We start from the raw sequence: 23546 nt of genomic DNA on the forward strand, positions 1-23546 counted from the left end.
TTATAAGTTGGGGCTGAGTGTGAAAGTATTTTAAAACAGAAAGTTTAAAAACTAAAAATAACAGACACACAAGTTCTCTGAGGTTATGAATTTCAGTTGATTGAAGAAACTAGCTGTTATTCAGTCAAACTAATGTTTGTTGAACTTCTACTAGGGCCAGATACTGTGCCCATGGGGACATAGGAAACAGAAGGCCGAGTCTAGTTGACCAGACTAAGACTGAGTGTGTGATGAATCCCATAGACCCCCTTATCCCCAAACCCCACACTCCTTTGAGGCCAAGACTCCCTGGGCCTGGAGCCGGGGCTGTTGATGTACAGGAGGCCTTCTTGGGAGGGGACGTCCTCACCCATGCCCAGATCCACATTGCCAAGGTCTGTCTCTAGCCAATGGCTGTCAGTTGGGAGTATGGTTAAGGGCTGGGCCCCCTGGCCTTCATTAGGGATAATTCAGCAAGCTTTCCATGTGTCCCATCTATCCTAGGACCAGCATTAACTCTCAATGAGCCAATGGCCTTATCACTCACCTTTCTCTTGGGTTCAAGATCAAAACTTCCTCACACAAACAACTGCCAGAGGTTTTGTAGGAGGGACACAATCCTTGGACTATACATGGGAAACAAATGTCACAACAATCAAAATAGCTGGGTTGTTACAGGGACATAGTTGTGAGCTGAGGAATAACTGAGTGGTGGAGCCCTTGCCTAACATGTGCAAAGGAAGGAAAGAAAGAAAGAAGAAAAGAAGGAAGAAAGGAAGGAAGGAAGGAAGGGAGGGAGGGAGGGAGGGAGGGAGGAAGGAAGGAAGGAAGGAAGGAAGGAAGGAAGGAAGGAAGGAAGGAAGGAAGGAAGGAAGGAAGGAAGGAAGGAAGGAAGGAAGGAAGGATATGTGCAGAGATGTGGGTGTGATGGGATCACAAGGCACCACCCAGTAAGCTAACATTGAGGACAATCAGGCTGTTATGAGCGGAGAGTCCAAGTCCCACGTAGAGGACACCATTACTGCAGAGATGGAGAGGAGGCAGCCTTCCCCAAGGCCATGAGTGGCCTTCAGCTGAGACAGAGCCAGCTCCCACATGTCTCAACCACATGTAGGAGTAGGCTTTACTCCCCCACTCCTCCTAAATTTTGACTCCTGCCAGGCCTCCCCATTGGCTACACCTAGGCAGAAGTCAAGTGAAGAACCTCAGTACAGCTGTGGTCGGGGGAGGGGAGTGGGACTGGGGAAAAAGGGGGTTGTGCAGTTCAGGGGTGTGGAGGAGAGTGAGTGTGCTCTCAGGACAGACGGCATCCAGTACAGAGCCCCATACAACCAGACCTCGAAGCTCCTTCTAGAACCTAACAGAAGCTACAGAATCTTCCCCCAAGAAATGGAGCCTAAACACCCACACAACTTTGCCCCTGATTATATGGGTGTCACAGGTGTTTGCCCAGGGACCCCACGCACTGGGTTAAATGCCATAGTGCTACGAATTAAAGGTGCGGAGCCACAAAATCTGGCCCTCCCTGGTCAAAGCAGGAAGTTGCACTCCACTCCAGGGAGTGGCAGAGACAAAAGCCTCATAGCCTTGATTAAAGACCACTCCAGGACTACTGCCTATTGCCACAGTGGGTTTCCCACCAGCCACGGGACCACTGCCTCTTGGGGTGACCACGCACCCGCCTGTGCTTCTTTCTGCCTGCATACCACCCTTTCCTCTCAGACCTCTGCCTCAGGCTGCCCTCCATTCCAGATACGGTTCCTTAGCTTTTTTTTTTTCCCTTTTGGGTCCGATCGTGGGGCCTGAACTCTGGTCCTGGGCGCTGTCCCTCAGCTCTTCAGCTCAAGGCGAGCACTCTACCACTTGAGCCACAGCGCCACTTCCGGTTTTTTTCTTTTTGCTTATGTGGTGCTGAGGAATTGAACCCAGGGCCTCAGGCATGCAAGGCAAGCGCTCTACCACTGAGCCACCTTCCCAGCCCGGTTGCTTAGCTTTTGATGGCTTAAATCTTACATGACACAAACTAAGTCTTCTAAAGTGCTCTGAACACCCTAAATCATGAATGCCACTTTGCCCTGCCCCAGAGGCTTGGTGTTTTCAGATCTAATTAGGGCTTAAGTTATGTATTTGTGGATAAAAAAATGATATGGTCATATTTACAAGGTGACCATCATGCACAAATTCAAGGAGACAGTCTTCACACTAAAAAACTATGCAGTGTCCCCTGGATTTATGCCGTAGACAGCTCATGCAACAGATATAGATGGTGAGCAAAAGTTCCTGACATCATCATCATCATCATCATCATCATCATTATTATTATCATTATATTTTGTGCTGGTCTTGGGCTTGAACTCAGGCCCTGAGCATTGTCCTTGAGCTTTTTTGCTTAAGGCCAATGATCTACCATCGGAGCCATAGCTCCACTTCCAGCTTTTTGGTGTTTGATGGGAGTTAAGAATCTCACGGACTTTCCTGCCCAAGCTGGCTTCAAACTGCAATCCTCAGATCCCAGCCTCCTGAGGAGCTAGGCTTATAGATGTGAGCCACCAGCACCCAGCGACATCTGGGTTTTTTAAAGCTTCTTAGGGGATTCCAATAAGAAGTCAAGATTTAGAACCAGTACAGTACTTCAGGACCAACTCTTACAAAAGGCTTTATTGTTTTATTTTCACAAAAATCTAAAAATAATTGGCATTTATGATAGGAAAAAAACTGAAAGTTGCAAAAAAATCCTTCCAAAAATGAAATAAAATAAACCAAAACCACCTGTTGGGCCTCTGTACGTTTTCTCCTGCAGTCCGTCCTGCATCTCAGCTGAGAAGTGTGGGGATGAGCCCTGCTTTCCTTTCTGTGCTCAGGCCAAACAACCTTTTGATCTGCAGAGGCTGCTGGGTAGTTTCTTCCACAACTCCTCCTGGCCAAGGGGCCCTGTCGAAGCCGATAGGGTCAAACCTCTAGTCTGTGCCTTTATGGCCTAAGCCTGCTCTAAACACTGGGCTATGCTCAGCCTCACTAAGCCTCGACATCTCCAATGGCAGGCCCCTACCCCACCCCAGACCTCTGTCCATCTTTCTATTAATTCTCTAGAACAAGCAACCTTCCAGGCCCTCTAGGAACCCTCCCCCATGTTGCTCAACTTCCCTGTTTGGTTGAATACTGTGTCGGACCAACCCTCCCCTCCTAGGAATATCTTGCTCCATAGGGAGCTCATACACCATGCAGTAGGAGCCCATCAGCCCTGGAGGGCACCCAGCTAGCCCACGGCTCCTCAGTGTCCACCACTGACATGTTTCACTTCTCAGCCTTGACCCTGGACTTGACCTGCTATAACTGGTCCATCTAGATAACTTTCCTCAGCAGCCAGCCAGAGATTACCTCTTCTTCCACCTCCAGCCCTGACTCTGAGTCTTCCTGCTGTCTTGTAGGAGGCTCCACACAGGTATTTATTCTCTCCACAAATATTTACTGAAAGCCTGATCTACACCAGGCACAGCAAGGCGCTGGGTGCCCGAATTAGAATCTTCCCCACCTTTCCTGGAGCAAGGAGAGAAAGCAGAGGATGGTAAAAGGGCCCCTAAAAGGGCAGTGTGGGGTTGCTGGGATTGAAGGTTGCTTCCAAAAGGAGGGGCTGAGAAGTGAGACAGGTAGGTAGGTAGGGAACAGCATGTGCAACAGCATATAAGAGGAGGAGAGACTGTGTGGAAGAGAGGTCACTGGATGGGTCCTTCCTAAGCAAGATAGTGGTACTGGAGTGAGGTGGTTTCAGGCTGGAACAAGGTTCTGAGGGCCAGGTAGCACCTTAGATGGCTTCCCAAGAGCCTTCCAAGGTTCCATGGAATGGCCCAGTTAAACAGGTAGGAGAGACTATTAAATATCCTCCCCCCCACCCCATGAGACCCTGGGAAGGAGACACCAAAATTGGGAATCTGATTTGCTTCCAGGGAAGGAAACTGAGTCATCTATTGGGAGACAGGGGAGAAAGGGAGAGTTTTTCCTTTTTTGTCAGGGTATGCTATATACCCCAGGCTAGCCTTGAATTCCTGGTTCCTGAATACTGAGATTACAAGTATGCACCACCACACACTACACAATGGAAACTCTTCGGTATGCATTCTTTCATACCTTGTGGATTTTGCTTTATGCAAGTGCAATAGCTATTTTGAAAAATAAAAAGGCTGAGGGGGCAGAACACTTGTCTAGCATGCACAAAGCCCTGGATTCCCTCCTCAGCATTGTAGTAACTAAATAAATATACAAACAGATAAACAAGTAAGTAAATTGTATGGCTTAAGTCAAAATGTTGAAGCTAGGCACTGGTGGCTCACACCTATAATCCTAGCTACTCAGGAGACTGAGATTTGAGGATATGATTTAAAGCCAGCCCAGTCAAGAAAGTCTGTAAGACTCATCTCCAGTTAACCATCAAAAAGCCAGAAGTAAGCAGGAGCTGGTGGTTCATGCCTATAATCCTAGCTACATAGGAGACTGAGATTTAAGAATTGTGGTTCGAAACCAGCCCAGGCAAGAAAGTCCATGAGACTCTTATCTCTAATAAATTACTCAGAAAAAGCCAGAAGTGGTGCTGTGACTCAAATAGTAGAGCACTAGCCTTGAGAAAAATAACCTCAGAGATAACACCCAGGTTTAAACCCCAGGGCCAGTACAGAAAAAAAAGAAAGAAAAAAAGCCAGAAGGATAGCTTTGGTTGAAATGGTAGAGAACTAACCTTGAACAAAAAACTAAGTACAGTGCCTACGCCCTGAGTTTAAGTAACAGCACACAAATACACATGTATACACACACAAACAAAATTTGGTATGCTGGAAGTTTGAGCTACAATGCAGCAGCATTCAGAAGAAAGGACCTTCAAAAGGTGGGGGTTCTGGGGCTGGGAAGGTGGCTCAGTGGTAGAGTGTTGGCCTTGTATGCATGAGGCCCTGGGTTCGATTCCTCAGCACCACATAAGCAGTAAAAGCCAGAAGTGGTACTGTGGCTCAAGTGGCAGAGTGCTAGCCTTGAGCTGAAGAGCTGAGGGACAGCACCCAGGCCCAGACATCAGGTCCCACAACTGACAAAAAAAAAAAGAGGTAGGGGCTCATTACATCTGAAGGATGGATAGATAGATAGATAGATAGATAGATAGATAGATAGATAGATAGATAGATAGATAGATAGATAGATAGATAGATAGATCATTTTTGTTTTTGTTTTGGTTCGTTGTGGGCCTGGGCACTGTTGCTGAGACTTCTTTGCTCAAGGCTAGTGCTCTACCACTTTGAGCCATAGCTCTACTTCTGGAGATAATAGTCTCACAGGGACAGTTTTGTCCAGGCTGGCTTAGAACCATGAGCCTCAGATCTCAGTCTCCTGAGTAGCTGGGATTACAGGCGTGAGCCACCAGCACCGGGCTTGAGGGTTGTCTTTTGTCCTCTGCTAGTTTCTCTCTCTTCCTTTAGCTTCCCTGTCACAAGGCAGGCAGCTTTCTCCACCACATATTCTCCACCTGCCTCATCCCAGACCCTAAAGCGAAGGGATCACATGTTCCTGGACTGAAACCTCTGAAGCCAGGAGCCAAAGAGAAAAACCGCTTTTCTTCTACATAGTTTGTTTCCAGGATTGTTGTCATAGCAATGAAAATCTAACACAGAAATAACCATGTAACAATGAACAACATAAATAAGATTCATCTTTATCCTTTTTCAACTTAAAAAATGCTTTAACCTGAATCGTTTCACGAGGAATGGTTGAAGCCAACTGTGCCAAACAAACAGCCTGAACACTTTAAAATATCAAGGGCAGGGGATGGAAGGCAGAGAGAGAGAGACAGACAGACAGAGAGAGAGAGAGACAGAGAGTCTGTTTTATCTCTGGGGAATTCCCTGAGTGTGGCTACGGCTTTGTTCTTCTGTGGAAGAATGTTCAAGATGCACACAGAAATATCTGGGTGAAATGTCAGGATGCTGATGACTTATTCTCAAATATTTAAGCAAAAAAGCAAAAAGAGGAGGATAGGATAAAGAGAAGCCGACAAGGACAGAGAGAGAAAAAGAAAGGGAAGGAGAAGGGGAAATATTACTGATTTGTTTGTGACCATCAAATATGTTCATATAGAAATGGCAAAGTGGCAAACATCCTAGTTTTCCTGTGGCTTAAACAATTTCCAAAATGAAAAGCGGGGCCAGGAGAGGGGGAGAATTTAGATGAGCATAACATAAAAGCACTTTTTAAATATTTGCTTATGAATGGAAAAAAGAACCGGCCTGTTGTCAGTTTCTAGAACTGCTATAGTTCTTTATATTTTAATTTAAAACAAAAACAAAACCCAAAACCTACCATTCCACCTGGTGACCAGCGGATCCTGTGACCCCCTTCACGGTGACAGGATCCATTAAAATTGCACACCTGTGATTCCATGAATGGGTGAGCCAGTTTCATAGGCGGAGAAGTCTTGGTTCTGTTCACACACATAAACATTTCCAACAGTGTGACCTTCTTACCTTTCTCACGTGCCAAACCATTTTTCTTTGAGTAAGTTTAGATTCAGGTGGCTTTTAAAGACCAGTGCTCCCAGCACTCTGGGAGGCAGACATGGGCAGGGGGAGGGCTGGGACCTGGAGCAGACAAGGCCTGGATGCTGTGCCTCACATGTATTACTGGTGGTCAGTTTCATCAGAGCACAGCACTTAGACTGGCCACCATACATGTAGCCCTTCCTATTAAAACTAGAGAGAGTGCAAGTGCCAGTGGTTCACATTTGTAATCCTAGCTGAGCTGAGCTCTGAGGATGCCAATTTGAAGCCAGCCTGGGCAAGCATGTCTGTGAGACTCTTATCTCCAAATAAACCATCAAATAGCCAGAAGTAGAGCTATGGCTCAGGTAGTAGAACACTAGTCTTGACCAAACAAGTTCAGGAACAGTGCACAGGCACTGAGTTCAAGTCCCAGAATCAGCACACCACACAAACACAAACAATTAATATTGAGAGTTGGCACAGATCTCTAGCATTCAGAGGGGATGTTGAAGACAATGACCTTGAGCTTGACCCCAGCCACCTGATCCATCTGGACCTCTCTTAAGAGCCAGTAGAACAGGCTGCTGGTTTCTGATGATGGTACCCTAGTTAAGTGCTCAGGCTCTGCAGTCAGAGCTAGCTCTATTACTAATTCTGTATGTGCTATTCACAAAGTGGGTGAGTGGTTTTGTCCTAGATTTCTTACAGGAAGCCTAGTTTTCTTCATGCCTTGGATAGAAGTAGCCAGCGAACAGTGTGCTCTGATGGCTGAATGGGATTCAAACTTTAGTCCTAGACTCTGGATGTAGAGACAAGACTAATCAGGTGACCACTTACAAGTGGCCACCCACTGAGCTGGGGGTCATCAAGGAAGCTGACCAAGGAAACAGCATGGAAAACCTGAAGGAAAGCGCAGTTCAGAAAGGAGAGCAGAGGTGAGAAAGGTCACTGGATTCATTTGACTGTGAGCTTGAGAGGGGTCTGAGCAGGGAGACACTTTGGTAGGCTGTCTACCAAGAGAGAGGGTCTCTTTAGCCATAGGGCATGTGCTTCTCCAAGGAGAATTTTCATGTTTGTACCTTGAGCTGAGATTCTAAGAAGACAGGGATTTCTTCCCCCCCCCCTCCCTGCTCCCCCCCCCCCCCCGCTCTCTCTTTTTTAATTTAGCAATACTGGGATTTAAACTTAAGCTTGCTAGGCAAGCTTTCTAGTATTTGAGCCACTCCTCTAGCACTTTGGTGTTATTGTTTTTCTTTTTTAATAGTGTCTCACACTTTTGCCCAAGCCAAACTCAAACCCTTATCTTCCTCCCTCCAATTCCTAAGTAGCTAAGATTATAGACACATGTCACCATGCTTGGCTTGTTGTTTGAAATAGGATCTCAGTAATGTTGCCCAGGTTGACCTTGGTCCTTCTATTTCCACATTCTAAATAGCTGGGACTAAAGGCATATACCACAATACCTGGCCCAGTTTATAATTTATATTAGTGGAGAAATGCTGGATCATTCTAAAGATCCCACTTTATTGGGACAATGGGATGGTATTTAAAGCTGAATCCCCACCTTACTCTTCCTGACAAAATAAATTCCAGGTGTATCAGAAGCTTAAAACTACAACCATAAAAGCATGAGAGAGAAAAAAAGAATATACTCTGTGCTCTGTATTTGTAGTTCAGTAGCGTTGAATTTAACCAACTATAGATCAGAAATAATTCAGAAAAAATGCCTATACTGAAGATGTGCTGGTATTTTATCATTGTGCCCTAAACAACACACTATAACAATAATTTACATTGCATTTACATTGCACTGAATGTTGTAAGTAACCTCCAGATGATTTAAAGTATCTGGGAAGTAGTGCACAGGTTATATGCAAATACTGTGCTAACTTATATGAAAGATTTGACATAGGAGGACTTCAGTGTCTTCAGGGGTCTTGCAACCAATAACTCATGGATACTCAAGGATGGCTGTGCGTATGTAGATATGGATATATATTTTCCACTAAGTATATAATATGCATATGCTTGAATAAATTACCTCTGCAAGATGCATAAGGCAGTGTTTTCTTCTGGATCTGGGAGAGAGGCAGGGGGGGAAGCTGCTTGGGCTTTGTGTTTGATTACATTAACATGCACATGTATTACCTATTTTTAAGATAATTTGTATAGCCATTACACTTGGGTGGTCAGCCATGCCTGGCTCTTCCCAAGATGAGTTGTCACTGAGTCAGATAGCAAAGAAGACCTTAAAAGTGATTCAGAAGCTGGCCACTGGTGGCTCACCCTGAGGATCTCTGTTCAAAGCCAGCTTGGGCATGAAAATCCATGAGACTCTTATCTCCAATAAACTACTCAGAAAATGCTCTAGGGCTCAAGTAGTAGAGCTTTAGCCTAAAGCAAAAGAAGCTCAGGGACAATGCCCAGGCCCTGAGTTTAAGCCCCAGGATTGGCACAAAGGGAAAAAAAAAAAAAAGGTGATTCAAGCCAGGTATCAATGTTTCACACTTATAATCCTTAGCTACTCAGAAGATCTGAGGATCGGGGTTCAAAGCCATCCCAGACAGGAATTGAAGACTCTTAACTCCAATTAAGCAGCTAACAAGCAGAAGTAGAACTGTGGCTCAAGTGGTAGAGCATTAGCCTTGAGCAAAAAAAGAAAAAGCTAAAGGACAGCACCCAGTCCCTGAATTCAAGCCCCAGGAATAGCATCAAAAAATAAAAGACCTAAAAGACTGGGGAGGAAGTTGGAGGCATCACTTAGTAGTAGACCATTTGTTTAACATGTACAAAGCCTGGATTCAGTCTCTAGCAGTTGAAGGGAGAGTGTTTCAGACCTGGAACTGGAGAAGCCCAGGTTGTCTGTGTTGCTTGTGGGAGTCCCTGAGGAGCATGGCTGATCAAACCCCCTCAGAATGGGCTTTGTGAAACCAAATAGACCGAACAATGGGGCTGGGGTGGGGGAGTGGGAGGGAGGGGTGCAGAGGGAGGAGCCTGGAGCCAGGAACTTCCAGGACAGCATCATAAGAGGAAATTCAGAGTCTTCCTCATGAAAGAGTACAGAGTGGGAGCAGAGTCAAAGAGGTTGGACGCTGCTAGGGCCAGTGGCTGGCTGTGCCACAGTTGGTCAGAACATCGAGAGCTCCCTCCCAGACAGAGATTCATACTGGACACTCTGAGCTAAAACCACTAAGACCTTCCAAGCTGGACAATGCCACTCTACCTCCACTCATCTTCTCCCCAGAAACTCCATCCCTGCCTCCCTGCCTCCCAGCCCCGCTGTATCCTGGAGGAATTCCAGGGAGCTGACGCCTCTCTGCTCACTGCCCACCAAGCAGTTCTTCCCCTGAGATGCTAGTCAAGGCGGCCCAGCCACGTGTATTCTGTAAACTCACCCAAGTCTCCACATCTGGATTTCCCCTTTATGTCTTACTTAAGTGTTCCTTTTGGAAAACTTCAATTTTTTTTTTTTTTTTTTTTTGCAAAGTTAAAGAGAAAGGAATTTTCCAGAACAGAGTCAAAGATGTTGGCTCAGCTAGATTGGAGGGAGAAGGAGATTTTGATGAGCAAAACTGGAAGGGAGGGGAATTGCTAATGGTAGGGGTAGTAGTGGGGGCAAAGGGAGACCCCTCCCCTGAAGAAGTAGGAGCCCATCAGCAGGGATGTGGATAGTAACAGCTCCTCCTTCCTGGGTATCCAGGCCTGAGCCTGTTGGACCTGTGGGCCAGTTTTCTGGTGCTTAGGCCTCCCTAACCATCTCATTACCTCTCAGGCTCCTTCATCTCCAGCAAAACCAACACACAACAGAAGTGTGTAAAATCTGCTTATGGAGTGGAGATGAGGGGAGGAGAATCAGCTGAGAGGGGGGAGAGGGGAGGAGGGTGTAATCTCTCCCTTCCCTGCTTCTGCTGACTCTTCTCTATACCATGGGGGAGTTGGGAGGGAGGGGGGAAAAAAAAGAACTTTCTGGGCTCCCCCTTCTAGCGGAAGGCTGAAGTTGATGAGAACAATTCTGGAAACTCTGGAATTCCACAGCGCCTGATGCTCCCGGCCATAAAGCCAGAGCTTCTTACACCCTGGAGTCTTCAGAGCCTGGGCCCAGCCTTTGTGTTCTGACACTTCATCCTGGACCCCTCACCGCCTCTGCTTGTTCCACATTGTCTTCTTCCTCCCACTGCAGGCTGATTTTCTGCCAAACCATTTTTCTCCTGGCTCCAAACTTTTGTCAAGGAAAGAGATGAAATCAGCACTTGGAAGGCTTAGAAGGGGGGAAAACAGCTGCTTTTAACAAAATGGAATGAGGGGCGGGAGAGCAGCACAGCTGGATCTTGGTGGAAAAGCAAGAGGCTGGTGGGGTGCACAGCTCACAAGCTCAGAGGGCCCAGCCGGCATCAGGAGAGAGGTTTCTAATGGAGCCTCAAGCTGATATCTGCATCCAGACATATCTTGCATCCTTATCCCTCTTCTTTTTGCCATAGGTGTTTCCTTCACCTTAGAAAGGTGGGTACACAAAATAGTTCTCTTTCTTCTTTGATTTCCCAGCATACCTATTTGGAGAGCATGCAGTGGAGAGCGGGGGAATCTGTGGCATTAAAGCCACCAGGTAAAATTGCTTGTGTGGATCAGACTGTGGCATCACCACTGTAGCCATCTAATTTTTCCACAGGCGCTAGAGACCTTCTACATAGGAAAAAAAAAATCTGAAATTTACATTTAAATGCTGACAATTTATTTAAAGAAGCTTTAAAGTATTGAGCAACCATGAGCCAAAAAAAATCTTGGTGGGTCCAATCATGGCCGAGGGCCAGAATTTGAGAGCTCTAGTTCATGGATGAGAGTTGAGCCAGGAAGCCTAGCCTGGAGTGGGCAATATTGGTACTGTCTTCCATCCGGGCTCTGAGGTATGTGTGCCGCCTACAGAATGTACCCGAGGCTCCTCTCAGACTATAAAAATCAGCCTACACGGGGAGAGGGGAGCTGTGAGTCCAAGGCCCCTAGAAATTCACCTTCTCCGTTCCTGCCTGCAATCCTTGACCAACTATTAATAGGCATTAGATTTTTGAAAGTCCAGTTCCCTAGTCCTGGGTCAGGATAACTCAAGTGTTGACTACACTGCAGGACTCGCCTCCCTGCGATCCGCCTGAAGCCTGAGCTTTAGGATTTGACCTGGAGTCACCTTTCACTTGGCTTCCTCAACATCCTGACCTGCTTCCTTCGGCTCCCCTGGGAGCACTTCCTTACTAACTCTCAGGCACCCAAGTCCTTGTTCCAAGATCCGTTTTGAAATACTTCAGTCCCTGTTGGACGCAGCTAAGGCCAGGGGACATCTACCACAGTAGAGAAAGAGTAAACCTTCCAGGGGCCCATACAAATGTTTGACTGGCTCTGTTGGAGGGCATTTTCTGAGAGTCAGTTAGGATGCCTAGGCCCCTCCTCCAGGTTCTCTCCTCACATCTCCCCCCTTCTTCTACAACCAGTCCCAGTTCCACTGCCCCAATACAAATAAACTAAACTGAAGCAACGTAGTGAATGGAATTCCCAAGGAGTGCCATAGGGAGTGGCCCAGAGGACTTAGCCTAGAGCGAGAACACAGAGACAACCTCTAGATTGCAAATGATTAGTGGTATTTATCGCGTGAGTACAGGTACCAGAGATTAAACTCAAGGCCTTACATTTTTTAGTTTGCTTGCTCAGCTGGTGCTCTATCACTTGAGCTATGCCTCCACCTGAATTTTTGCTGGTTATTTTGGAGATGGAGTCTCACCAACTTTTCAGCCAGGGCTGTCTTTAAATCTGGATCCTCTAGATCTCAAATTTTCTAAGTAGCTAGGATTGCCAGTGTGAGTCACCAGAATCTGGCTGACTAAACCAATATTTATGCCTAGCACCTAGCATCATGCTGATATAAAACTGATATTTTTCACATCAACTATTATATTAGACTTATCATTACTAAAGGCAGGTGAGAAGTGAATGGATATGATACAAATACTATGAGCTAAAGAAAAGAAGGAGAATTTGCTGTCAGGAGACTAAGAAAGCTTGCTTTAAAGGAAGAAAAGCTAGAAAGCTTGGCACCAATGGCTCAAACCTGTAACCCTAGCTACTCAGGAGGCTGAGATCTGAGGATGGTGGTTTGAAGCCAGCCCATGCAGGAAAGTCCATGAGACTCATCTCCAATTAACTATCAAAAAAACTATATAAATAAATCCAGACATGGAGCTGTGGCTCAAGTGGTAGAGTGCTAGCCTTAAGCAAAAGAAACTCAGGGACAGTACCCAGGACCTAAGTTCAAGCCCCCAGGACCAGGACCAGCACAAACACAAAAAAGAACTAGGGCTGAGGTGTAGCTCAATGGTAGAACACTGGCCTAGTATATGTGAGGTTAAGGTTGGTGGATTTTGGCTGATCTAAACTATGCTCCACTGGGCCTGACTCCAGATCACAGGATGAGTTCCAGTGAGCTTAGTATGTCCCCCATACTTCTGGATCCAGTAGCTAAAGAAGGATATTCTGTACCATGAGAAAGTACAAAGGTAAATCTAGCAGCCTGTTTCAACTTCAAGCTTTCACTGATCTTGGGTCTACTAATAATTGACCACAGCTTAAGTCCCACAGCTAAGACTACAGGCAGGAAGTACTGGAATGGTGTATATATAATATGAATTCTGTTGTAGGGAAGTGAAAACAGAGACCAAAGATACAAGCTTCTATAGTACTGTTTTAGTCTATTCTCTAAACAACACTAACAGGAGCCATTGTTAACCCCAATGCTGACAGGAAGAACTTAGATTTGGAAAATACCAGGTTACATTTTTTTTTCTAAATGATTACACAATGCCTTGTACCCACAATAACTTAGAATGTTTAAGCCACAGAGTTCCATTTGCAGTAACCTTTCAACTAAAAATTATATATATGTACACATATATGTCACATATATATTGGGAGGGGGAGCTTGGGGTTTGAAGTCAGGAACCTGCTGGCACTGTATCACTTGAGCCTTGAGCCAGACTTCTAGCACAAAAAAATCACAGTTTAAATTAGGAAACAGCCCATGGTCAAGAATAACCCCTCAAGCTCAAGCTTCAAGTCCAAGTGGGTAACTTGGGAGTGAACCCAGGAACACCAGAGAAGACTGGGAAAGAGGAACAGGGAAGAGGAACAGAGAAGCCACTAAGGGTAGTTTATGGAATTGCTCTCTGCAGTGGTAAACAGCAAGCTAAGTAGAGACAATCAACAGAAGAGAGTCACACACCTCAGTTGTCCTAGGGGCCTAACAGCAAGGGAGCTGATACAGAGCCATCAGCTCCCAGCAGCTATGAAGAAGCACTCAAACTACAATAATCTGGGCAGGTGTGTTTTGGTGTTTTGTTTTGTTTTTCTTTTCTTTTAGGTTCTGTTCTAGGGCTTCAACTCAGGACCTGGGTACTGTCCTTTAGCTTCTTCTTCACAAGACTGGTACTCTATAACTTGGGCCACACCTCCACTTCTAGATTTTTGGTAGTTAATTGGAAGTAAGAGTCTCACAGACTTTCCTGCCCAGGCTGGCTTTGAACCCCACTTCTCAGCTCTTAGCCTCCTGAGTAGCTAGGATTACAAGTGTGAGCCACCAGCACCCAGCTCAGCCTGTTTTTTGTTTGTTTGCTTGCTTTGTTTTGTTTGATTAATTATCTGAGTCCCACATTTCATAAGCCTGAGGAGGGGCCTAATTCATGTGTATTTAGCTTTTGGAAAGCCCCAGCCTCATCGATTTCTCAGATGCCTTGGAGCCTGCAAGTTCCAAGCCACTTTGCAAAAGTTGCTGCAGTTGGAAACTCAGGGAAGCAGCTGGTGCAGTGGAAGATAAATCTTGGTTGGGTCTGCAGCTGGTCATGACTGGAGAAAGGAACTCTTTGGCTTTCACTTTACTGTTGGTGCTCCCGTGATCATAACCGGGCTCAACCCGCAGATTTTCCTTTTTATAAAGAAAAAGAAAGTCCAGCATATTTTCCAAAGTTTAATTTCCTTCCTATGTCCTCAGGAAACCTTCCTTTAAAATTTCAGCTGCCTCGAATACCACTCCTACCCCCTTGCTAGAGACACATCAAAGGCTTTGAAATTGAGACCCTGGGTGACTTAGCTAAAGCAAATAAAACCCAGGCAAGGAGGGAAATTAAAAAGAGCCTAGGTCTCAGAAGCCAAATGTCCACTAACAAGTGAAAGAAGAAGATGGTGGAATTCCTAGACTTTAAAATTTAGGAACACACGGGGAGGGGGGGGGGGGTCTGCAGAGATATTTCACTAGCAGATTTAGCAAATACAAATGTAGGATGCCTAGTTCCATTCGGATTTGAAAACAATCAATCATTTTCATCCTGCATCCTATGTAATATTTCAGCCACACATCGAACAGTGCATGGGATACACTTACATGAAGATATTATTCATTACCTGTCCCTGTCATTCCAATTTAAGGGAACGTCCTGGGTTTTATGCGGACGATCCTCAAACACACAGATAAACGTTGCTCTCTACTTAGTGGAACATTCTTAACTGTGCATGCATTCACCTGGGCGGCTCTTTCTTCTCTGGGGTCTGACACCCCTGTTTGGGTATCCCTGACCCACAGAGCTTTCTGTACTTTGCAGTCGGAGTTGAGACACCCAGACAAGTTGAGGGAAAAGAGGAATGAGAGGGGGGTGGGGGGGGAGGAGTTCACCAGGGGGAGAGCAGGGGGCCTGCCGCCCCAGGTCCCACCCCAGCAGGCCACAGGATGGGACCCTGAGGGGCCGAACACCCCGGGCCCCATCCAGGGCGGGCAAGTCTTCTCCGCAAATCCAGGAGAGTTAATACACGGGGGGGGGGGGGGGGGGGGGGAGACTAGAGGCTTAACGCCCCCTCCCCACCCTCAGGAACGACCCTCCCTCCTAACCCCCCTCTCCCCTCCTCCTCCTCCTCCTGCCCTACTTATTTCCTCCCTGGGCCAACCCCACCCTCCCTCTTCTCTCCCCTCCTCCCGTTCCACCAAATAAGGAAGCCGAGGCTGTGCAGTGGTCTGGCCGAGGAAGCTAGGTCTGGTCCCCGCCCCCAGGCCGAATCCAGCTGCCAACGAGGCAGCGAGGGCGGGGGAGGGGGGAGGGGGGCGGCGGGAGGGAGGGAGCACGGGAGGGGGGCGGCGCTGCGGGGCGGGCGGGGCCCAGTGGCTGGCCGCGGGTGGCCCCCAGCCGCCGCTCGCGGGGCCCTTGCGCCCCGCCGAGCCCCAGCCCTCCCGAGTCCCAGGGCATTTTTTTTTTTAACAAGCCACGGCCCAGGCCCAGGTGATGGCCGAGCTCGCCGGGAGCGGGTTCTCGCCTTCCCTCCTTCCCTGCTGGTGACTGTCAGAGGCGGAAGATGACGTGGCGGAGCGAGGAAATGCCACATCCCCAGAACCCAGAGGTTCCACTCCCAGGAACTGACCCAAAGAAAACAATCCAACCCAAGAACACAGCCTCCGCCACGTCAGGAACGTGCTTCGGCCAACTCTAATGCCCTCCGTGCCGTGGTGGACGGCTCTTCTACTTCATCTGGCCTTTCCAGTGGCCAGCTTGGATTGGTGCCAAGGCGAGCTGCCAGCTCTCAGGGACACAGAGAAGGGTATAATCAGGTCTCGTTCCTCTGGGGAATCACAGGAGAAAAGAGGAAAAAAAAAATGAGGGAGTAGCTTAAGATCCTAGATTGTAGAAGCAGGTTTCGGAGGATTTTGAATGGTGTCTCCCCCTCTGTCCACACCCCCTAGGGGCGGGTTGAGGATCAAAGAACGTCAGTCCTGTGGTGCCCTCTCCAACGGTCATGTCTTGCTACTGTTTGCTGTAAGAATGTGGTATCCCATAATATCAGGAAGACACAGCTGGGTTTGGAGGGATATGTAGAAGGTTTTTGTATGGACCAGCAAAGAAAAGGCAAACATGGTGCAAATGAACTTGGGGCCCAATGGAAGGAGGGGAGGAGCAAGGCGAGTTCCAAGAACATCTTCTGAATGTCTTGTAGAGGTATAAATTGCTGTGCTGCACTTCCAGCATCTGGATCTCAACTGCGGGTGTGCCAGACCTGTCGGTCCCACAGTGACCTCCACCAGGGATAGAGGACCTCTTACCTCTTACCTGGTCATTTGTTCACCTTTCTCAGTTACTTTGGAGCTCTTCATATCCAACGATATTGGGAAGAAAAGGGGGTGAGCCACTTATATGTCTACAAATCTAAGTGAAAAGACCCTAAGTTCTTAGAAAAAGGGACTGTGATGGTAATATTAATTATAGTGGTCAAAAACATGATAGCTCACTCTATCAAGGAGTATACGTATATATACCATCTCAGAATTAGCTCCTCTTCTTCTTCTTCTTCTTCTTCTTTTCTTCTTCTTCTTCTTTTCTTCTTCTCCTCCTCCTCCTCCTCCTCCTCCTCCTCCTCCTCCTCCTCCTCCTCCTCCTCCTCCTCCTTCTTCTTCTTCTTCCTCTTCTTCTTCTGTTTGGTCACTTTTAGGGCTTGAACTCTGGGCCTGGGTGCTGTCCCTCAGCTCTTCAGCTCAAGGTTAGCACCTACTACTTGAGCCACAGAACCATTTCTGGTTTTCTAAGTGGTTTATTGGAGATAAAAGTCTTGTGGGGGCTGGGAAAGTGGCTCAGTGGTAGAGCGCTTGCCTTGCATGCATGAGGCCCTGGGTTTGATTCCTCAGCACCACATAAGCAGAAAAAAAAAAGAACCAGAAGTGGCACTGTGGCTCAAGTGGTAGAGCGCTAGCCTTGAGCTGAAGAACTGAGGGACAGCACCCAGGCCCAGGGTTCAGGCCCACGTGCAGACCACCCACAAAAAAAGTCTCACAGATTTTCCTGCCTGGGCTGGCTTTGAACCGCAATCCTCAGATCTCAGCCTCCTGAGTAGCTAGGATTACAGGCGTAAGCCACTGGTGTGTAGCAGAATTAGCTCTTCATATCCTTAGTTTTTTGTTTTTTTTTTCCTGTGTATGTGGTGCTGAAGAATCGAACCCAGGGCCTCATGCATACAAGGCAAGCGCTCTACCACTGAGCCACCTTCCTAGCCCTTTTTTTTTCTGTGTATGTGGTGCTGAGGAATTGAACCCAGGGCCTCATGCATGCAAGGCAAGCACTCTACCACTGAGCCACCTTCCCAGCACATATCCTTAGTTTTAGATAATTCATCTGTTACTGTTTTTGTTTTGTACTTCTGATGGAACCCAGGGCTTTATGCATGCTAGGCAAGTGTGCTATTACTGACCTATGCCTGCCCCCAAAGTAGCTCAAAGTCACCCATCTAACAATGAAGAAACTGAAGTTCAAACCTAGAGTCTATTCTCTTTCCCTGGGTGTTTACTGTACTTTTAAAAAGCTAAAAGTGGAAATGGAGCTGTGGCCCAAGTAGTAGTAGATCACTGGCCTTGAGCAAAAGCTCACGGACAGCATCCTGGCCCTAAGGTCAAGCCCCAGGACTGGCACAAAAAGAAGAAGTGGAGGAGAAGGGCTGGGAATATGGCCTAGTGGTAGAGGACTTGCCTAGCATACATGAAGCCCTGGGTTTGATTCCTCAGTACCACATAAAAAGAAAAGGCCAGAAGAGGTGCTTTGGCTCAAATGGTAGAGTACTAGCCTTGAGCAAATGAAGCTCAGGGACAGTGCCCAGCCCCTGAGTTCAAGCCTTCGGGCAGGCAAAAAAGAAGAAGAACAAAGAGGAAGAGGAGGAGGAGGAGGAAGAAGAGGAGGAGGAAGAGGAAGAGGAGGAAGAGGAAGAAGAAGAAGAAGGAGAAGGAGAAGGAGAAGAAGAAGAAATGTGTATATGCCAGGCACCAGTGGCTTATGCCTGTAATCCTAGCTACTTGGGAGGCTGAGATCTGAGGATTACAGTTCGAAGCTAGCCTTGGCAGGAAAGTCTGTGAAACTCTTATCTCTGATTAAACAACCCAAAAGCCCTAAGTGGAGCTGTGGCACAAGTGGTATAATGCTAGCCTTGAGCACGAAAGCTCAGGGACAGAGTCTAGGCCCTGAGTTCAAGTCCCTGGGCCAGTCCCCCACACCCAAAAAATAGCCTAATTAACGTTTTGATTAAGAGCGAAAGAGAGAAGACAGGACCCTGATCTCTTCACTTAGGGCTGATGTTAGCTAGTGAAGCAGTTACAAACTCAGAAAGTGCCACATCTACAGCGCAGTGTCACCATACATGATCATCCTCTGTGCACCAGATAGTGCCGTGTATGTGGTTTCTGTGTAAATTAGAGCCCCAGAACAAAACCAAAGTCACAGTAGGTCTTTCAACCCAGGGACTTTAATATAGGGATTTGTTTTGCAGCTTCGAATTGCTGATGAACCATATGAGTCAGACAAGGTGTTCCAGAATTTAGTAACAGCAGGAAGTCATTTCTGTTGCCACTAGGCCTGGAATAAATGGATATAAGACAGAAGGTACAGGTACCAGAGATGAGGTTCTGGATCCACCAGCAGCATCCGGAACCACATTAGAGATGCCTGAGATACTGTTGCAAGCAAAGAGGTGGATGGATAGATGTGAAGATACCTTGGTTTCCTCCCCCTTCTTCCCTGCCCCCTTCCCCCAGCTTCTAATCTAGAAACTTCTACTCATTTGATCAAACCTATCTAGAAGCCATAGAGGACAAAGGAGCCTTGGAAGTGCCTTCCTCTACAACATAGAGCAGAAGCAAAAAGAGAAAGGACCTGAAAGCAGACAGAAAGGGGATAGGCATGAACATCTGCCCATCAAGGTTTTTATTGTAGAGATGAAGAAACTGAGGCTTATGGAGGCCAAGTGACTGAACCTACCAAGGTAAAGCAGCTTGTAAGGTTTAAATCCAGGTCTGGGTGCCTGTCTCCACAACTTAGGCCAAACCAGCCAGTCACCTTAGGGAATTTATGAGCCATGAAGAATTCAACCACTGTAACAAGGTGATGCAGGATACTTAAGGTTCCAAAGAATGGACCATGAGGCCAGCAATCAAAGGCCCTGGGGTAATGATGGTGCCCCTGTTTCCTTCTCCTCTGACCTCTCTTTAGTTACTGCCAGGAAATGATTTTTTTCTCTTTTTTCTTCGTATTGGTCTAGATTCTTCCATTTGTTTCACAAGGAGCATAGGCTGCTCTGTTAGTGAAAGGAAAGATCATCTCCAGGAGGCATGATATGAATAACAGGAAGAAAGTTGTGGCCAAAAGGTAGTAAGAGGAGGGAAGGCTGGCTAGCACGAATGGCTTGTTGCCACACTGCCCCTCTTCCAGGAAACAAAATGAGGTCCAATGTGATCCCAAGGTCTGGGGACATAGATGTGCATGTGCTTACTTACTTGTAAGTCTACACACAAATGTACATGCATGGTCTCACAAGCACAGGCTTGCTCACACAGGCACACACAAAACAAGGGACCATTCATGTATGCACACATGACTCAGACAGACAGCCACCTCATACACATCCACAACCCCTATACCCATTTCACATGGGCTTGTTTTATTTCTAAAAACAGGACTTAGGGATGGAAGTGAAGTTTAATAGAACACTTGCACATCATGTGCAAGGCCACTGAATTTGATCCCCAGAACCACAGACAGACAGACAGATAGACAGATAGATGACAGATAGATAGATAGATAGACAGATAGACAGACAGACAGATAGATAGATAGACAGATAGACAGACAGATAAATGATTGATTGATAGATAGATAGATACTTAGCAAAGTTACTGTGGCACAACCATCTCTCCAGGGGTTTTCTGAGCCCCCCCGTCTGAGTAGCTCCCTGGGCTAACTCCCAGGAGTGGGAATGTCTTCATGCTGGTGCTGCATCCAGGGTGGGCTCCAGAGAGCACTTCCCCCTGTTAGCAGGAACATTAAGCAGGCTTCAGCTCAGCATCTACAAGGACTTCCCAAAAAGGAAGGGCTACAGTTTGCAGAGTCCCCAGAAGAAGCCAGTCAGGCCAGACCCAGTTGGACCTACAGGATGCTTGAGTCAGGTCCCTGCTCCTCTCAGAGTCTCTGTTTCCTCTCTGTGGTAGACGGGAGCCTCTCAGCTCTCACCTGGGACTTGTAGCTGGAGCCTTTTGACTTTCAGCAGCAGCTGGAGAGGGATTTGATTCACAAGATGACAGGCACCCAAAGTCCTTAGCCAGGTTCCCACAGTCACTGCCACTATAAATATATCTGTAGCTGGCCCCTCTAGAGAACACAGATGGCCCAGGGAGGAGGGGAACCCCACACATGTGCACTCACCACCACCATCCCCCCACAGCTTTGCCACAGCCCTTTGATTTGCCAGAAACATCTGCCCTGAATGACTTTCCATACTGAACAGCAGAGGGCCCAGGATTAGGACAGATGGCTGGGAGCTAAGGACCTCTGGGGTGGTCCTGAACAAGATTTGCAGGTGCAGGGACAAGACTACATCAATAGAGGGGGGCATATCACAGGGCCTGTGACTTTTGAACACCTAGGAGGAGGCCCTGCTCATGGAGGGCTGAGCAATCCACCTCTGTAACTCAGTAACCCTCCATAGGGGATGTCCCAGCAGAAACTGAATTTGACTTTTGCTTCTTGAGGGAAACTGTCAGTCAGCTCACAGAGCAGGTAGGAACAGGAAGTCGCTATTTTGTGATGACTTGAACTTGACTTTCCTTGACAAAGGGAATAAGCTCCAAGGAATAAGGAATGGGCCCACTGGGAAATGATGTGCCTGTAATATCCCTAGACAGGCAAGGACACCAACAGCTCAGGAGTAGTTTTGTTTTTTGACCCAGGTGAGAAAAGGCCTGTCACAGGCTTTCAGGTCCTTCAGAGCTCCTATCTGGCACCGATGGGGCTGGCATTTCTGGGCTGTGGCCCAGAAGATGGGTCTAGCTAGTACCTTCTAGAAGGTACTGTGCATGTCCCAGTGGCTAACATTGCTAAGCCCATAGATGGCCAAGGGGCTGTCCAGTCTGTTCAGGACTACCTCAGTGTGATGGAACTGGAGGTAGAAGGGGAGGACAGGGAAAAGGAGAGGTCTTCCACCTGGGCAAAAATTTCTTTCAGCAATTTCTGCCTCAGGTAGCCACCTTGTCATCAAGGGAAGCCAGAAGAATGAGCTTCTGCTGCATCTAATAACATAGGTGCTATGTGAGAGAGGGCAAGATATGAGAGCAGGTAACTAGCAGTTTCTCTCTGCCCTGCTTTTCCATAAGTATGGTCAAGCTGAGAAGACAATCCCACTTCAGAGTCCCTGCTCCAGAATGCTCCACCTGAGTGCCCGGATCCCTACAGCAACTGAGCTCTGTGGCTCAGTACTGACACCTTGAACTTGACCAGCAAGTGCAATTACTCAACTACCTACTCACATTTTCCTTGGTCAGCCACTAAAGATCAGAGCCAGCAAGACCAGACCGCTTCACCACTGCCTTGAATATCCCATGGGCACTGGGGAATGCTGGATATAGAGCTGGATATTATGAGCCAGAAGCTCAAAGGGAGCAAATGTAGAATTTCCTGTTTCCTGCTAGTACCTCCATATAGGGTGTACCAGCTGCTGCTATCTAACAAATCATTCTGTAACCTAGTAGTTTGACCAACAATGGTTTACTATTACGCCAAAGTCTATAGGTAGTCCGAATGGTTCTGTTTATCTGATCTGGGCTCAGGTAACGTTCACTGCATTTGGAAGATAGCTGCTAGCTTCACTGAGGACTAGCTGGCCCTGATGGTTTAAGCTGGGGTAGGTGGTCTGAAGGGTTCTGATCTGCTCTAGGCTCAGCTCCACATGCATTTGGAGGTAGCTGCCAGCTCCATTAGCTGGTCTAAGATGGTCTCAGCTGGGATGGCTCCTTTCTGTTCATTCTCCAGCAAGCAAGCACAGGCCTGTCCAAGGCAGAGCTGGGCAGGTTTCCCTGGGAACACATAGAAATGTGCTGGACCTCTTGGGGCACAGGTTTGGTTCTGACACATTCTGTTGGCCAAGTCATATAGCCAGTGTGGATTCAAGAGGTGAGGAAACTCATCTGGGAGAGGTGACTCCATTGCTCAGTAAGAGGAGCTACAGAGACCCATTGTAAAGGATATACACAGAGGGGGATGAGGATGGCCACTTTTCTAGCAATCTACCATCAGCAGCGTGTTCATTCATCCTCTAGGACAGAGTCAACATAAAAGCTTCCCTGGATAAAGCTCCATGAACATTCTCCCGGCCACTTGGAAATCACATGGTGCAAATGTTCAGCCTCACATTCGTCTTTTGGTATCTGACAGGGGTTGGTTCCAGAACTTCCCTTTCCCCCAAAATACCACACTCCATCAATGTTCACATTTCATTTTTTAAAAATAACATATTATTTGCACATGATTGATTGCATATCCTCCCTAATACTTTAAGCCATCTTTAGATTATGTACAATACCTAATGCAATGTAAATGCCATGTAAATAGTTGTTACACTGAATTGTTTTACGAAGACAAGGGAAGAGCCTGTACATGTTCAATACAGGTGCAGTTTCATTTTCAGTACAGATTTGGTTAATTCCCCAGATGTGAAGCCCAATTACAACTATACATTTAGATATCTGACAGTGGTAATGCAGTAGTCAGATCTCATCAGAACCCAGGCCTAGTCGTTCAACAGTGAATTCTTACAATAAACTAGTTTTGAAGGTGAGAGGAGAGCTGAAAACCTAAAAGGGAAGGGGAGAGGGTTTAGCAACATTGAGATCAGCATCTACCAGAAACTGCCACATCCTGAAGCTGGACAGAGAAAAAGGAAGAGACAGTATTAGCAGGAACTGGAAGCACAGAGGGAGGAGATAACCACTGCTGGAGACATCACTAGGAGCAGAGGGTTGGAGAATCATTACCCAGGCTTCTCTCCTTTCAAGCGCAGATCTCCAGAGTGCCTCCCATTGGCTGAACCTGCCAGGAAATTAGAATGCAAGAGATCCTGGGAAATGTAGTTCTGAAGCTCAGGCTCTTGCAACACAGCAGAGCAGAAAAGAGAGAGGAGAGGAAATGACAGCCTTCCCTGCCTTCTCCATGCAGAGAGGATGGCAAGGTCTCTGAG

Source organism: Dipodomys spectabilis, unplaced genomic scaffold, assembly GCF_019054845.1.
Source record: "Dipodomys spectabilis isolate Male_0828 unplaced genomic scaffold, ASM1905484v1 ptg000365l, whole genome shotgun sequence".
Classification (NCBI taxonomy): Eukaryota; Metazoa; Chordata; class Mammalia; order Rodentia; family Heteromyidae; genus Dipodomys; species Dipodomys spectabilis.